Source organism: Thamnophis sirtalis, unplaced genomic scaffold, assembly GCF_051295495.1.
Source record: "Thamnophis sirtalis isolate CommonGarterSnake01/CBP01778 unplaced genomic scaffold, rThaSir2_p1.2 scaffold_7, whole genome shotgun sequence".
Classification (NCBI taxonomy): Eukaryota; Metazoa; Chordata; class Lepidosauria; order Squamata; family Natricidae; genus Thamnophis; species Thamnophis sirtalis.
In genome coordinates this window covers 55,162,679-55,181,606 of record NW_028261387.1, presented here as the reverse complement: position 1 = coordinate 55,181,606, position 18,928 = coordinate 55,162,679, and the positions used below count along the sequence as shown (strand labels likewise).

The 18,928-nt window shown below is 36.3% G+C and overlaps 1 long non-coding RNA gene across 1 annotated transcript in view; it reads right to left on the bottom strand.

The window, feature by feature from the left end:
• Positions 1–601: 601 nt before the first annotated feature.
• LOC148044671 (uncharacterized) overlaps positions 602–18,928 on the bottom strand; it is an 89,018-nt gene continuing 70,691 nt past the window's right edge. Inside the window, exons 2-3 of the long non-coding RNA XR_015697335.1 lie at positions 2,394–2,457; positions 602–815 (exon numbers count right to left, since the gene is read on the bottom strand). This is a non-coding gene — a long non-coding RNA (uncharacterized LOC148044671). The remainder of the gene's footprint in view (positions 816–2,393; positions 2,458–18,928) is intronic.

Sequence of the window (18,928 nt, the reverse complement as noted above, 5' to 3'; positions counted from 1 at the left end):
ACCCCATGTACAACATTCCTCCAGGCCTTCCTGTCCTCTAACATCTTCTGGTAAATTAAATTACCATTTAAGCTCACGCCTTCTGCTTTGGTGACTCCATCCAGCCACCTCATTCTCTGTCGTCCCCTTCTTCTTTTGCGCTCAATCTTTCCCAGCATTAGGCTCTTGTCTTCTCCAGAAGATTTTTAATAGGAGACAAATCTTCAAAGGTTTCATCAAACCTTCATCAAGATCTTTCTGAAGTTGCTTTATGAAGTAGCCCTGCCCATTCTGTTTCTAAAAGTGATATTGTTACATTGGTTTCCTGCTATTATTCCGAGCATGGTAGATCTGGCAAATGAAAAATGTCTGTGCATGCACAGTGCTTATCCAGGGATCTTTTTCAGGCCTCTCAGACAACTAGTGCAACTATTGAGAGCCTTTTTATACTATGAGGTTATTAGATGAGGCTTTAAGGCATGTTGTTCAGGAAAACCTGTCCCCTTATCTGTCAGCTCTATGGGATATTGCAGACAAGAAGCATCAACCATGAATATCAACACTACTTTTATTGTAAGGTGATAGCATCAGAATCTCTCAAGTCTGAAAGTACATCTGTCCCCTATCACTTTTACAGTCCAAGAAACTACGAAGAATACCTTTTGAGATATTTGCCATGCCTTCGTTCCTTATATGGACTCAGCTGATTCTTATTTTACTGTTGCCTGGTCTGCAGATCCTCCTCCTTCTCCACTCCTTCACCTCCACCACCATCTGAAGTCTTTCAAGGACCTTCTCAGAGACTATTGGATCATTTCAGGGAGGATGTGCCCCACCTACATGGTATGAAGATGTACCCAAGGTCAAATGCAGCTGTTTCTCAGGCCTACCTCTAGTCAATTTTACAGGGAAAATGACCACCAAAACCAACCTGAATATTTTTAGTTAATTGCATGATTTTATTTTTAAAAAAACACATTTTCCAGGCTTTGTTTCCCTGCTTACAAAAGTGCTAATCTTTTTGAGTTCTTTGCCTCATTTCTACTTCCAGCCTGAAGCGAATCAAATGTTTTGGGAGAAAGTGCCTGTCTTTACATTCATAAGAATGTTTCCCCTATGCATTCTTATATATGACAGTGATTCTAAAAAACATTTGTGAGAAGCAGAAAAGTTAACCAAATGTCCTTTTTTCTACAAGATTGCAAAAGATCAAGGGTTCACAATGAATTTCCACCACTGAATAGTTTTAAAGTGGAAATATGGAGAAAAGACAATAACTGCAACCTATTTGAAAGGACATATGAAAGGAAGCAGGAGAAAAGACTTGAAGTTTAGTGGAAAGCTATCTTAGTAGAAGTTCTATAATTTCCACCCATGTAAAAAGGAATATCAATTTTTGTGTGTGTATGTGTGTGTGTGTGTGTGTGTGTGTGTGTTGTATTTGTTTTGGATAACTGTCAAGACTTCTTTAATAGGCACTTGGGTGAAGAGGGATATGACATCAAAGCTCACGAGTAGGTCGCTGGGTTGTAGATTTTGTTTCTTTATTGTTTCTATGAAGTGGAGTGAGTTTTGTACGTGTGAGGTAATGGATTCTGTGTAGGGTTGGAGTTGTTTGGTGAGGAATTTGGCAAGATTCTATAGAGCTGAGCCTATGGAGCTGACTATGGGTCTGAGTGTATCTTGGGGAGGCCATGGAGCTTGGGGCATCTGGATGATTTCTCTCTGGGGATGATTCTTTGCTGGATCTCTTCACTGATAGGAGAGGCTTTTATTTTGGATTTGGTGGTTTTTTCCAGGTAGGTGGTGGGGGTCTGTGTTTAGAGGTTTGTAAGTGGGGTCTTGGAGTAGGTTGGATAGTTTGGCTTGGTAGTCAGATGTGTTCATCACCACAGTGGCGTTACCTTTGTCTGCTGGGAGAATGATTATGTTGTTGTCTTTCCTCAAGTTGGTGAGTGCTTTTTGTTCTTCTTTCTGTAAGTTGCTTCTGAGTAGATTGCTGGAGCAGAGGGTGTTGGTGACTTCAAGTCGGATTTTATTCGCTTCATCTGGGTTGATTTTGGTTAGGGTAGCTTCAACTCTGCATATGATGTTTTCAGTGGGGATGTGTTTGGGGGCGACTGCAAAGTTTAATCCTTTGGAAAGGACATTGGTTTCTGCTATGGTGAGGGTCCCATCTGATATGTTATCTACTGTTTGTTTCATGAGTTGCTGTGGAGAGGGGGTTGGGATTCTGCTGTCTTTCTAGTCTATGGAGTTTGTTGGTGTGTGTGTCTGCCTTGTGGGAGGTTTCTGTTTTGGCTCTCCAGAGGGCTAGTTGAAAGGATCCTAAAAAGAACTGAATTAGCCCTAATCAGAAAGAAACTCCACAGGAAAAGATTGCTACTAGACCAAACCAACAGGAATCTACTCACTCTTCACCTCAAACTCGGTAACAAAATCCATCCAGCACTCTGGGACAAATCCAAACAACTAGCCCTGTGGAGAAATTAATTAATTTAATGTATTAATTAAAAATTAAGAAATTAATAAAAATTAAAAAATTAATAAAAATTAAGAAATTAATTTATATGTTTTCATAGATTTTCACGGGTGTAGGTATGCTGGTCTTGTTGTATTCTGGTCTTTTCCCGTGTAAGATTGAGATTGTCTTGGCAACGTTTCAGCGAGGTCCCACTCACCATCTTCAGGCTGGTGTTTTCTGCTTCATGCTTGTGCGAGTAAGGTGTGGTCGGAGCTGTCGTCTTTCTATAAATCTTGGTAGCAGTGTGTGGAGTGCTGGCTTTGTTTCTGTAAGTGGGTTGATTGGCTGTATAGTTGCATCCTGATTGGTAGATGGAGTTGATGTTTCTAGATTGGTCGGCTGTTTCGTATCATCCTGTGTGGTTGAGGATCTGGCTGTGTGTCCATTGTTTTTGTGTGTTGTAGGGACTTGGGTGGTGAGCGGGGTTCGTTTGTTGACTAGGGCTGGTTTCCAGACGTCTGGTAAGTGGGAGGTATCATCACGTTTATTCATGTTGTGGGGGTGTTTCTCTATTTTGATGGCTTCTATAATAATTCTCTTGTTGAAGTGTTCTGTTTTGGAGATTAATTTGGTTCCTTCAAAATCAATTTCATGTCCTGTTGCTTTAAGGTGCTGGAAAAGGGAGGAAGTTTTTTTCTTTTTTTCTAACTGCGCTCTTGTGTTCTACGATACGTGCACTTATTCTCCTATTAGTTTGTCCAATGTATGTGGCAGGGCAAATTTTGCATGGTACTTCGTAGACTCCTTGGTTTTCGGTAGTAGCTCCGACCCTTTGGAACGATCTCCCCGTGGAGATCCGTACCCTCACCACCCTCCAGACCTTCCGCACAGCCCTTAAGATCTGGCTATCCCGTCAGGCCTGGGGTTAGATTGTAATCCGTCCCCACCCGAATGATGAATGTTGTGTTCTATTTTTAATTATGTATTGTTTTATGTCTCACTGTTTGTATTCCCCTCCCCATGAATTGTAAGCCGCCCTGAGTCCCCCCAGGGAAAAGGGCGGCCTATAAATAAACTTTTCAATTCAATTCAATTTCAATTTCAATTCTAGCTGGATCTTGTCTTTGGGGTTTCTTAAGATGTTGGCTATGTCTTGATATTGTGCTTGTAGAGAATTTTGCTGATTTTATCTGTGGTGCCCTTGATGTAAGGGAGGAGGGCTATGCCGTTGTCCTGTTCTGTGTTTTGGTTCTTGGGGGGAGTCTCCCTTTGGATTAGGTTGGTAATTGTTTTTCTTTGGAATCCGTTGGAACAGCGGACACACAGCCAGTATCTCAGCCACACAGGATGATACGAAACAGCCGACCAATCTAGAAACATCAACTCCATCTACCAATCAGGATGCAACTACACAGCCAATCAATCCACTTACAGAAACAAAGCCAGCACTCCACACACCGCTACCAAGATTTATAGAAAGACGACAGCTCCGACAACGCCTTACTCGCACAAGCATGAAGCTGAAAACACCAGCCTGAAGATGGCGAATGGGACCTCGCCGAAATGTTGCCAAGACTATCTCAATCTTACACAGGAAAAGTTTTGGGCTTATATATATATAATTTATTTTATTTATTGATTTATTTATGATTTATTTATTTGTCAATTATTTATAAGATAATAGGTATAAGAATAAACATGAGTATGAATGAAATTGGTATGAATAAATGGGGACAGTAGGACAGGGATGGTAAGCATGATGGTGCACTTATGCATGCTCCTTACAGATATCTTAGGAATGGGGTGAGGTCAATAGTAGATAGTTTAAGGTTAAATTTGCTAAGAAAATCAAGATTGAGAAATAGAAGGGAATTTTCCTGGAATAAAAGCAAGATAACAACATGCATTAAATGAGAAAGCTTGGAAAAAAGATGAAGCTATATATAAATGGAACAGATGCAAAAGAATTTTGGGAACATCTATATCTATTAGACTGTTTCTATCTGCCGCCATATTATTATGAGGATGTGTTCTGGTTTAATAATATGAAGCAGTCTTGTGATTTAGCAACACTAATAAAGCACTAATAATAATAATAATAATTCACTCAGTTAATTTTTGTTAACAGAGTTGTACAGCACTTGAACATTATGGAAAGGAAGTGGTTTGGGCTTTGTGCAAACTTAAGTACAGCATCTCTCTACTGTTCATTAAAGCAGTCTGATTTTCTCAGGGTTCTACAAAGCGTCAATTTATTAACGTTAATGTTGCTATTAATGTATCATAAATTTTGTTCAGTTTACAAAGAAGTCAGAAAAAGCAGGACTGCTTTAAAGAATAGCAAAAAGGCCTGTGCCTTTTGCAAGCATTTCTTCCTAATAACGTTAATAGCATGCACAATTCTATTCCTCAACCAACTGATTGGGCTACTTTTGAGACAATCAAAGAAATTAATTAATTAATAATTCATTAGTTTTTTAAAAAGTTTATTGCTGAGGTTCATCAAGCTAATCAAGTTAGAAGATGTACATCGACGTAGAATATTTGTCAACTTCTTGACGAATATTCTCAAGCCACCCAGAGTCACCTGATTGTGAGCAGCTAATAAACTTGACTTGCTCCTACTTCTTTGAAACCATAACTTCCAAAATTCCTACATCACTATCATATCTGACCACTAAATGGCAACAATTAAGGTGTATAGGAATTTTTATTTACTACTATTTAGTGGAGGTGTGGATCTAAAGATTATATGGTTTTTGCAGCCTAGATATGGTAATTGAATTCTGGATCTTATTTTCCAATTCATTTGAAGGATACCAAGTAGAGGAAAGTTGTATTAAGAATTGTGCATCAGTCCTTCAGTGAAATTCCAAGCCTTATGCTGTCAATTATTTAACCAAATTCATTGTATGGGACAGACAACACATAAGTTCAGCAAATGACAGAATTAAGCTAGACAACTCACCAATGTGAGGTCTGTTAGGAAAAGCAGAAATCACTTGTCAGAATAACACATACTGTTTGGTTTCCATCTGTCTACTATATAAAGAAGGACCGTACAAATCTCATCCATGACAGAACACCTTTGTGATTATGATTAATTATGAAATACATTTCTAAATCAGATCATAAAGCAGGAAGAGAACTTTCAGTTCATCTCATGTATGTAGTTGGCTATTCACATTCAGTTATGTGCTATAATGGTGATATTAAAATTGTACAACTAACTAACAATTTGTGAGAAAGGAAAATATTTTTAAAATGTTAGACTCTTATTGTAAGAAATAATAGCAACACTAGCAGCCACAAGAGGGCATGTTACACCATGTAATCCTGATTCTAAAATTATTTGATGGCACATAATCAATGGTGAATGAAGACAGCTATACATGTCCTGGGATAATGTTGCAGTATGTAATCTGGGTGGACACGGGGACCAGAGGCTTAGTTTCCTGCATAATCAATCGATTTTAAAAAAATGTTGAAAGAAGAGCCCAGACCCTAAAAATGAATATTTCTTAGTTCTATTTGAGAGAACCATGATAAATATTCAATTGAAATTGACTTGTCAAAAATCTGGATATCTTCCCCACACACACACACACCAGATGTATTTTGCCTACATTTTGCTAATAAATGTTAACTTGTCTCAAGTTGCTCTCTTCTGAAACTGGTTAATCCAAAACTCTCAATATCTCAAGTCAACACAGTTATTTGGCCAGTTGGCTGGAATTGACAGATTATTGTCTTGCAGAGGTATTTATAAAAAATAATAAATATGGGATATTAATAAATAAGTAGACATAACATGTGATGTTGCACAAGGCCAGAGTTAGAGAAAAGTAGCCAATCACTATGATTCTTCAAGATAGACAACTGTGAGTGCTACTTATTCGAAAGATCATACAGATATTCCATCCTTCATCTACAATGTATTTTCTAGTAAGGGAATGGAATAAATGGTGGAAAGATGGAGGACAATTATAAATGTGAGATGAGATGCCCCAACAATCAAGTTCTGTGAATAAAAAAGCGATTTTACAAAAATGAAACAAAAAATTCCAACCTAAACAAATAAAGGACATCCACCTCACTAACCTTTTTTTTAAAGAGAGATCACTTCAGTCAGCTATCAACACAATCATTTTGTGTTATTTGCATTATAAGAGGACAAGTTGTTTTGATTCAGTAATTACACTGTGTATTATATTTTGTTCTAGGTCATTTTATAGTCCACCATAGTTTCTATTATGCTACAATATTTTGCAGGATCACATAGGCTTCATGCAATTAGGGATTGCCAACCATTTTTATTCTGGTTTTCTTTTATAGAAGCATGCATACTCAACACCCACATGCATTTAATGTGTGCAAACCAGCATAAGACATTTAATGAGCAACAGTTGATTTTTCTACATTCAGGTTTCATATTTTGACATTTTGCAATATCTCAATTTAAAATTGTATCTGTCCTTCAGTGGCTATAGCATGTCAAGTGTATGATTCAAAATCCTAGGGATATTATAATGAATCGCAGATAAATACAGACAGATATCTCTATCTTTCCCTTCCACATCATTCCATAAGTGACATAGTTGACCCTGGAATTCTAATATTACAAATAGTTGGCTGATGCATCCATAGGTGGCTAGTCCCGAATTCTCTCAAAGAAAGTTCAAGAAATGGCCAGTTCTCCTACTCCTCTTTTCTCTCCTCTCCTCTTTTCTTTTCTTTTTTTTATTTTCTTTTCTCTTCTCCAAACATTATCATGCAGTACATGAAAGTCAAGAATAAGGCACTGTTTGCTTTTCTAACAGCTGTACATTAACAATATTATTTGCTTTTCAGTTGCTTGCACCAAGAACTGCTGCTGCTTGTAACTACAAGATCCTTGTCAATATCTGGTGGTTTAAATTGAAAAATGTCAATTTATAATATAATATGTAGAATATACTCAGTGATAAATAACCCTTTTCTTGAAAATTAAAGTTAAATTAAACATCTATCTCTGATAGTAATGGCCTGTTTTTGCCAGTCAAGACTGTTGATGGATAGAATATCTGATTCATAAATCCAGTGCACGCCTTGATGTGACATCCATAAATGGGTGGAATAAATTGCAATCAGTGCTCTGCACAGCAAGTATGAAAAGCTAGGCTGTGTACTAAATTATGAACCTTATGCATTAATGATTTTATTGCTGTTTTGTTGTGGTGCTGTTTATTATAGTTAAGTACTTTGGTCCATGAGGCATTGGAGATCAGTCAATGAAACCAACCAGGTTAATGGAGCTCTGACATAATCTAAATGTTCTAATAAATTATTAAGAAATCCTGACCAGTAAATCTCAGTCTGTCTTAAATTTTTGGTTTTCTATAAAAAAAAACCACTAGGGTATCTTTATCACTAACCTTTTGTGAATGTAAAGGGCTCACAAAGGGTTTAGGTTCACTAAACTCAATCCCTATGATCTTTGTGTTCTCTTAGTAGCAGCTGTTTCTTTTTTCTTTTTCATGTTTACTTTCCTTTTCCTAACTCCACTTTTCTCTATTGGTTCCAACTGTTGGTTTTCTTCCCAAGTGTTAGTTATGGTAGTCCTTTGGGTTTGAAGAAGACACACTGTTCAGAAGTGGATGGATGGATACAGAAACTACAAACTACGGATTCAGAAGTGCAGAGTCTAGCACAACTGGGGCACTGAAAGTTTATTGTTGTAGTAACTGCTGGTGTTATTCTGTGTTGCCACTCATGGTTTTCTATCAATTTTTGATGGCACTGTCTTTCAAGGGAGTAGAGACGTCTTAGCATACCCTTAGCTTGATATTACAGTGGCATAGTTTCTTATGTAGTTGACCTTGAAGTCTCTTTCCAGACTCCCTTATAATATAGACCAACAAAATGTATAACATTCATCCATTGTGATGATGTGTCCAACCCATTTCATCAGGACTTTAATAATCAGGGATTTGATGCTAGTGGACTTTCTGCAATCCAAGACCTTGAGTTGGAGACACCATCATGCCAATGAATACTGAGGATGAAGTGGGGAGTTCTAGCCACATTTCTAACCAGTTCTGTCATGCAGGGGTGGGGAGTGTAATCTTAGAAAGGCTGCCCAGTCACCTTGGATGCTTCTGGAATCTCAGCTATTCTGGATACTGAAACAATCCACTGATCAAAGGGCCACCCATTTGCAGCTTTGTAATTACAACTGCCAATGGTCATCTCTACTTGTACTTCAGCACTCCCCCATTGCTACAGGACTCAGTGAATTAGGTTTGGACTGAGATTATTTGCAGATGTTGTAGATGATGGATTGCCCAACAAAAACCTATGAGTAGTAAAGTTTTAAGTGGAACAGCCCCTGCACAGGGGCAATCCCACTCTCTCGGCAGATGAGATTTTAATACAGTGGCTGTCAGTTTCAGGGTTGACAGTGGCATGATGAACCATTACAGCTGAAGATCTCTCCTTCTGCATTGGCTGACCAGGATGTCAAAGTGTTTTATGCTCAGACTGCTCCAATAATAAATGACTAACTTATAAACATCATAAATGGATGAAATATTATTTAAAAGGCTTACATACACAAAGCATAATTTTCTCCCTTCAATCTCTCTCTCTCTCTCTCTCTCTCTCTCTCTCTCTCTCTCTCTCTCTCTCTCTCTCTCTCTCTATCTATCTATCTATCTATCTATCTATCTATCTCTATCTCTCTATCTCTATCTCCCTCCCTAACCATATTTTCAAAGAATTACAATTCCTTTGCTCTACTTTGTGGAATAGATACTTTGGTTTCTCAAGAAGATTTAGCATTGAAGACTTTGCATGAAGCAAGTTTTATCTCACCAGATGTATAAGATTTAAAATGCCATCAAATTTCAGACTGCAAAAGGAGGCCCAAGAGGCCCTGAGAGTAATACTTCAACTCAGCTAGAAGACGTTGACTTGAAACTGCACCCTAAAGAAAACAAGAAAGAAATTATATTCAGGACTGGAGAACATACTCACTACATTTACCATAAGTATAAGATAGAGGAAATAGCTTATGAACATTGGCTCTCCAGAAATTCAAAACATCTCCAAACAGACTGTAATTAAGTGATCACTTTTACTAAAATGCTTCAAAAATCAGCTCCTTTATGATATTTAAAAGGTAAATATAGTCATCATTGAGGGCAGAAACATCATAATTACTTCCATGAGAATGCCAAAATATAAATGCACTTCAAAAGTACAGAAATTCAAAATGTACTTCAAAAGTACAAAAGCACTTCATCAGATAAATGATATAAAATGAGAATATAATCAGATGCAATATATATTAATTGAACTCTTTCACAATGTGTGACCCAGTGGTGGGTTTCTATTTATTTTACTACCGGTTTGCTCGTGTGATGCTTCTGCTCATGCACAGAAGCTTCCAGACCGGTGGGCAGAGCCTCCCACCATTGCCACTACTGGTTTGCCCGATCCGAGGCAAACCGGCAGAAACCCACCTATGGTGTCACCAATATCAATAAACTATAATTATAGATTTGAAGGCAGAGCTATTTTTTAAGTAAAAGAAATTGATTTTCATTAACATTTATATTTCACTAACACATACAGCAATGTAATTGTCTTTGTTGATTGTATATTTACATTAGTATAGTTAATTTTCAGGATTTCAGATCTTTATGTGAATTATCAATATTTAGCATAAACTACTTAAAATATGGCAAACCTAAAGCAAAACAGACACACTACCTGTTTGTCATGCATGAATTTCAAGGTTCTCTTCTAATACTAGACACTTTATTACAAAATCTTCATATAATAATATGAACCATATGTTATGTTAATCCATCCCCTGTGATTTGTAAACCATGGCTCTTTCTTTGAAGAGTTCTGTTTTATAAAAGCTTTAACGTACTATAACATCTGCCGCTAATTTGGTGCCATCCAGATGTGTTTGACTTCAAAATTCCCAGGAATAATATCTGTTGCAGAACCAATTAGCTCATGCAATGACGACAGTTGCTCTGAATCTGAAGTTGGGCCTGTTTTAGGATTTGGAAAGAGAGGGTGGCTATTGTTCATCAAATGAGATAATTTCCTACATTTCAGGCAAAGTTCTATGTTTATTGCCATTGCTAATAAAGCTCGATTTTAGCCTAGCAAGGTGACACATATGCATATGGGTCTATGAATTAAGTCTCTCTAAACTGTTTATATAGTCTTTCTTTAAGAATATAATTTTGGAATTAAGGAAGAGAGAATATCCACAAACACAGAGCGAGAGAAACAACTAGATAATGGAATACCCTATCCTTTGTGCATTAACACAAAAGCAGTCACTTCAAGATGCCTTTATATGCAGCCAAAAGTGGCCCTTTTGTTTCCGAAGCAACAGGAAGCAAACCATTTCTAATCAGCAGTGGTTCTTGGCCTCCCAAAAGATGCTTATCTCTCTCTCCCAGGCTACCAACTGTAGCTTCCGGAGTCAGAAACATTCATTTCTTTCACACACATATCTCAGCCCCCCATATGTGAAGAGTGTTCAACGGATGATTATTTTTGGAACAATTTACATTTCATATTTAAACTGAGTTTGAGATGTTTTAAAACATATTTCCTAGAAAGATGGAAGAAGAAAAGGCATAAAAACAGGCATAAATGAGAAGAATCTAGTTATTATTTCAGTTCTTTTAGAATTTCTTATGGGAATACGTTATCATTGCACCTCGTACAATGAAATTAAATGCTGCCTTCAGTGTACATCATACATAAGAAGACTATTTAAAAAATAAAGCAAAAGCACATATCCTTCACAATTGAATTGAAAACCCCTGATACTGCATTAATATTGCACTACATGATAAGAGAGGGTGCCCAAGCTATTGAAGGAAGAACAGAAGACACTTGACCTAATCTTACAAAAAATGATTCAATCTGATTATACTGATAAAATCAGCTTGCATTCTAAAAGCAAATTTACATGTTGCTAGTTGTTACTGGAAAATCCTTTGTTGCTGTAGGGAATTCCCCACCCCCCACAAAAAAAAACCCAGTATACTCCTACAGTCCTACAAGTGCTCTTTTGCTGCTTTGCTACAACCTCAGAAACTAATGAAATATATGTGCAGTTGCTCATTTTGTGAGCCATGAAAGTGTAGAATGTAGATTCTCATTTAAATATCACATCAGAGCATCGCCTTACTCAGCGATGGACAGGAACAATGTATGCGTTTTCTGTTCCCGATGTACCTTCCCTAATAAGAAAAATTTCTCTGAGATTTGGGGTGTTCTGCATCCTTTGGTTATTCTTTTGTTCTAATTTCTATTTTGCTCTCTGAGCTTGCTTCCTGACCTGACTTGCTTTTTTTGTTCTGACTTAACAATAGCAGGATTTCAACTGTCTCTCTGGGTTTCCTAGTTATTAAGTTATTCACTTTTCTAGTACTGAACTCAGTTTCATAACTCTGCGAATATCCTTCTGGCACATGCTTCTTATAAATGTTCCATTTTCATAACACAGGCATACAGAGTTTATTGTGATAATCTTTGAAAGTCCATCTTATTTTCTATGTAACTGAAAGTGATTCTTTGAGGATGGTGGGGTTAGATAATTATTTTGGGATTCCCATCATCAGAGATTCTCTACTGAGAATCTAAAAAGGACTTTCTTGGTCACCACTTTCAGATTTTAAAATCCCCTATTCAAATACCAGGAAGACTTTTAGGCAGCCCTTTTATTGATTGAATAGTGGGATATACTTTAAATGAATGAATAACAACCAAGACTTCTTAAAATTAATATATACAGTGTGCAATTTCAATTTACCAGTCAGTTTAAATGATGAGAGCACTTTGGAGAGGAAAAGAATATATGCAATGATTGAACTTTTGTCATAATCAATATACCAAGAGTTATTTTTATGTCTAATCTCCCTTTCTGTTATTAGCTATAATAGATGAGACTAGAACCTCACAATTCATCTTCAAATCCTGAAGACAAACCATCAGTTCTTGAAGCTCGGATGTGTCAAATATAACAGAGAATAGAGAGTGAAGAAGGGTGTCTACTTTCATACTTTTCTATTTTTCATGGAACAATGGAATTATTATCTGAGTAGAGTTACTGATTGATAGGAATTCACTTTAATTGAGAAAGAACTATGTATCACACTTTCCATGTTTCCAGTCTCTTGCATAGCTGGATGTATCTCAACATGACTACAAAATCAGCAATGTCCCATCTGATTGCTAACATATCATTTATATTTCTGTCATAACTCGTAACTAGCTGCCCTACTCAGGAAATGTATTCCATCAAGAATTCTGAAATCAATTTTTATTCACACTAGGAAATACCAACCTTTCTGGTTCTCACACCCAAGAGCATGTAAGTTGAAATTTATTCTATTTTTAGTATGATGCAGTGTTATTTTTAGATTTTTGGGGGAGGAAAGGCAAGTCAAAGTCTGCCACATAGTCCGGATGGGCTTGCTGTTTTCTTTTATTCAATCCCACATTTCAATGTAATGAGAGAATACCAGGAAACCAGGCAGTGTGGACAGGAGGAAAAACAAGTGACTTGAACAGCCAGGAAATAAGAAGGTTGAAGGTGATGAGAATAATGACTCTTCTACAATGGTATGGATAGGAACTGATATCAGATTTGTGGAATTCCCTTTTATATGGCTAAAACTCTGGATTCAGTTGACAACTCAAACCAGTTCTCATTGCTTCACTTTCAAGGGAACAGATGATTCTGCAGCTGTTGCAGTGCAAACCTCTCCTTACCACATGAGAACAGAGTGGTAAGGACCTTGTTGGAAACAAAATTAATGAGAAATTACCTCTGAGTGTTTTTCAGAGCACTGTTATGCTTATATGTCATGGTTGGTAAATCTCTTATTTCTCCAAATAAGAACAGTCCAAATGCTTCAAGTGTAATGCCCTGAGGAGGATTTCAGTATAATCCTCTTCAAGGTGCTGCCCCAAATTCATCATACGTAGATTAGATTAGACAACAGCTTAAATAACTACTGTCCAGTCCTTAAACTCTTATTTTTGGTTCACCATCAACTACAAAAAGCTCTGAAAATAATTGATTATTATTTAAAACTTTTTCAGTCTTCAGGACTAGGTTCAGAAACTCCTGCAGCCCTATCAGGTAGACAAGACTGAGAAATAGTCAGTGTTCCAACCTAAAGATAGTTTTATTAGAACAGGTTTACAGAATCTTCCAAGTCTGAATGTGCTGCCTTTTCTCCTTCTTTTATCTAAATGAGAATTGAGGGGAGGAGGTAGTTTGAAGCATATAGACAAATTATTTTCTTGGATTGACGTCAGGTTTTGTTTACCCGATAGTAACTTCTCTCTGCTCCTCAAACCCATCCTCTTTATTCATGACAGCTACATTGTTTGCTCTTATTGATGATCTACTACAGGTCTTAGATAGGGGAGTGCGGCCCTGCAAGGTTTAGATTTTTCAGTGCCATTCAATACCATTGACTATGGTATTTTTTCTGGACTGGTTAGGATAATTGAGAATTTATTTATTTATTTATTTGTTTGTTTGTTTGTTTGTTTGTTTATTTATTAGACTTATATACTGCTTCATAGGACTTTCAGCCCTCTCTAAGTGGTTTACAGATTTTTAGCAAATTGAGTCAGCAAATTGCCCCCACAGTCTGGGTCCTCATTTCACCCACCTCGGAAGGATGGAAGGCTGAGTCAACCTTGAGCCGATGAGATTTGAACCGCTGAACTGCAGATAACAGTCAGCTGAAGTGGCCTGCAGTACTGCACCCTAACCACTGCGCCACCTCGGACACTATTCTTCAGTTAATTTTATAAGTGGGTTGTCCTAGTTGGTGTGTATGGAAATGAGGGGTTAAGCCCTCAGTCTCTACAATATGGAATTATTTTGGGCTTGATCCCCTGTCCTATCATCTGTAACATCTGCATGAAGTCACTGGCTTTTGGAGGTCATCCAAAATTTTGGGGTTTAGTATTGGCAATATGCTGATGATACTTGGTGATACACTGATATACCAGGTGTCAAGGCTCTGACTAATGAACCCAAGCAAATTAGAACTCTTGAGACTTTGCTCCTTCTCAAATGCCTTCTTTATTGAGTACATCATATTAGCACAGCTTCAATAGAAAACCAAGTCTAAATCTTTCCCACAGTTTCAATATAATTAAACTAGAAAATAATCACGTCACTAAGTGTCACAGGTCATATTGGCTAATTGAGTAAAGTGGTGGGCTCTTCAGGCACTCCTTCCCCAACCTTATCTGTTGCCAGTACAGAGGATCTTGGTTCTCATGAGGAAGCTCTTTGTTGTGTCTAGTAATTCTAGCATCCTTTCCCCCTTTCCCACTGTGTGTCAACTGAGGAACAGAAAGATGGATATAGCCAGGTTCAGTTCAAAGTTGACACCAGGCTGTTCGGGAAATGTTGTTAAAAGCATGTCTTTAGTGCCATGAAAGGGCAGTAAACTGACCATTATTTAATATATTTTATTGTATTTTTTATTAATTGAAGAGGTACTTATGGGAGTTTCTACTTCAAATGCCAAAATATCTTGGCTAGTTTTCATTTTGACTAGGTTGGGGTGGAGTAAGAATTCTATTTGCTGTTCTGCCTTTGGCAGTTAAATGTCTTAGGTTGCCATTATCAATACTGGTGAAATGGTAGAAAAAAGTGCAGAACAGGTCATCGCCTTTAGTTTGGAAAATGTCCTAGAAAGCAATGAGAATAGGAGAAGTTCTATAACAAGTTTGAGAAAGGATACAAACCTTGAAGAAACCATCAAGCTGAGTACTTTCTGGATATTTCCTCATCGCTCTACTTCAAATTAGCCTCATTATGAGCTTGAAGAATTTGTGTGACAGAAGAAATCGCCAGAATATCAAAATAAGTAAAAATGCTATTTCTTCCAGGGATGGTCCATATTTATGAGAAACAAAGATGTTGTCCAATCAATCAAGTTGGCAAACTATTCATAATCCTTTCCTAAAGTTTATTAATCAAGCTTCCTTTCTTAAAAACCTGACTATTCTTTTGGAAACAAACAAATTCCTCTCATAAATATCACTAATATTTCTTCCTAAGAAGAAATGATCATTCAATTATTCAATGATTCAATACGTTTGAATCACACTTTTCCAAACACAACATAATTTCCTAGTTTTTCTTCACTAACTGTGGGTTAATAACAGCAGTCAATCAGCCAGCTGGAAAATTGACTGGTAAAATATTTTATATAAAAATCTTAGTAGGAACTGAGACATATATTTTGACCTTCTATGAGAGCACAAAAGTGAAATATTTACCTGGGACTGCTGCCTAGCTGATGAGTCAGTTGGAAAAAAATTCAGAACTTTAAATGTGAGTCACAGGAAAACAAATTTCTAACAGTGTTTTATGTAAATTCAGACCACTTAACATTTAGATGTACTGCACATATACATAATATAGGTGCTTTTAACACTGTAAAAGTGAAATAACCTGTTGTGTTTGTCTTCTGTTACTTTGAAAGTGATTTGGAATAAAATATTATTTCTTCCCTTCTCACTGCAAAAAGACCCATTTTTTGAAATCCTATATAATTAACAAAAAATAATAAAGACAGAAAAATTTTGAAATGTAACAGTACTACAAAAAATATCAATAAAAGATGAAAGGGATTGTTCTAAGGAAAGAGATACATATTTCATATAAAGAACAATACAAACATGCAAAATCAAGTTCATGTTTTTAGCATATGTGTCAATAATATCAATTGGATATTCTTTGTTTGTTTTAAATTTCAATGTGTATAATTCTAGCAAGTAAAATTGACTTTTCATTATGAACATTCAAAATATGGATGCTTTCAATTTGGAAACATTTGATATAAAATCATTCATTGTTATCATCTATTAGGAAACCAAGAAATGGAGCATTGTATCTTAGCCTTGAGTGAAATATTATATATATATATATATATATATATATATATATATATATATATATATATATATATATATATATATATATATATATATATATATATATATATATATATATATATATGTATGTATGTATGTATATTATACATATATATATGTATGTAATACAGCCCAGGTTCGAATCCCAGTAAGGGTATGGCTAGCTGATGAGAGCTAAATAGCTTGAAATAGATCTATACTAGTCTCCCTTTATTTATTTATCAGCACAAATACAACACACACACACACACACACACATATATTCATCTAAGAATCAGATTGATAGATGAATATTGTTTGAATGGGAACAGATGGCAAGGGATGCCCATGGACTTTAGGTGGCAAAGGGTTGAATTCTCTGAAATGGCTCTAAGTGTTTTTACAACTACTTGGTTTCTAAGTTATAATCAGCATCTTGGATTACACTTAGAAATTCCATGGGAGCCAGAGGTGTTATATCAGCCAATTATGAAATGCCCAGAACTTCCCAAACTGCCATGTACTATCTCCAAGCCAGCCTGTTTTCAGTCATTATTATTCTACATTTCTCCTAACCACAGGAGAGTCTGAGCTTTTTTCTTAGGCTATCAGATCTTGATAGCAAAAGTTGAACTCTGCTACTATCTAATAGTGATCCAGGGTTTTGCAGCCTAAATTTTATAGCCTTACCCTTTTTTAGATTCTGTAACCACTAGACTACACCACCTTCAATTGGACAAAATGCTCTTTTTCTTTAAAATGAGGTGATCTTTTTGTCTAGAAAGTTTTACAGCTGTATAACTATAATAAAAAAGGAATGCATGTACTCCAAATTACTAATCCCAAGATAATATTTTTATTGTCCTAGGCACTTTGCAAAGCTAAACAGGAAGAACACATGGATTAACACCAAAATGGCTTTCAGTGTTTAAAAGATTGGATCATGCTGGCTGACTCCTAAACTGTACTATTTTATTAATAAACTCATTTGAATTAATAGGACTGTAGCTGGTTTGGTTGTATATGGAGAAATTGAAATCAGTTGATAATATAGAAGGCAAATCCTGCTACAGGATGTTCCAAAGATCAATAGTGTTTGTCAGAAATGCTAAAGAACTGTGAAAAAGAGAATGCTAATGGTCCTACTTGAGCTCCCCTCCCTTTCATTTTCACCAGTACAAAAACAGGAAAACTATAAAATACTTAGGCCAAAAATTGCTTAATGACCTTTTACTGTGAGTTTCAAGACACACACCACATGGTTTTACATTGGCAAATATTGATGCAGACAGTTATAGCAGCTGTATTTCATAGAAGTTACCAAACCAGATGTTCTTTCAGATGCAACAATGTTATACTTGACATTTATTAAATTAATAGTTTTGATAAAGTAGCTGTCAATTGTTAAGATCTTTCCTTCCCTATATTGACATAAATGTATCTGTATAATCTAAGCTTTACTAGAGAGAAAATCTAGTTAGAAGGACACCTAAGTCCCATTTCTACATTCCATATCAGTCATATAGTGTTCAACTTCTGGAAAGAGTCTGATTCTGAATATATGGAAAGAAGCTGTACTTACTCAGTTATCAAAGAAATGACTACTGTCAATGCTCAGGTATATTGTTCAGGGACATCTGAGGGGGAGGGGAAGTCCCAAAAGAGTCAAGGTAGTGGCCATAACTGTGCACCATTCTTTTTTTTTTTTACATGCAATGCATCTTGAGTCTTTGGACACTACATTCCCCCAGCTCTGCAGATGCTGTTGATGCTGGGTTTTTTTTCATTATGTGATATATTCCAAGGAATATCAGTTTTGCTGAAATTGAATCGTAAAATTTATCCTAAACTGAACTTGTGTAACTTGATTTAATTTAACTGGGGTGTTTATTTACACAAACAGATCAGTAACATGGAATGTGTAACTCAGACTGCTTTGTGAAGTTTATCCTACATGATAATTCTCTCCCAAATATACTTGAACATTCTATTTCCTATAACATGCAGACTAAATATCTTCTTAATTTTTCATTTGTTTAAAAAATATCTTTTCTGTATGTACAAATATATTCTGAAATGTAAAGCTGACATGCGTCATCATATAGGAGATGGAAGGTAATAGTTTTTTGCAATTCAGACTACCACAATACATAGAAAAAAAATAGCCAGATGTGCAAGTTGGATTCAGAAGAGGAAAAGGCACATGAGTTCACAGTACTAACATCCAGTGGATAATGGAAAAGTCAAGGGAGTTCCAAAAAGACATCTGTTTCTGCTTTATTGATTATACTAAGGCTTTTTACTATGGAGCCTACAACAAACTTTGGATAGCCTTTTAAAAACATGGATATCAAGCCACCTCATTTGCCTAATACCCCGATGAATAGGAAGCAACTGTTAAGAGTTGGATAAAATGCATTTAAATAGTCAGAAATTGAGGAATTAGTGGATAAACATTGTGTACCATCCCTTTATTTACATGTTTTCTTACTATATGAAAAATATATCATGAGC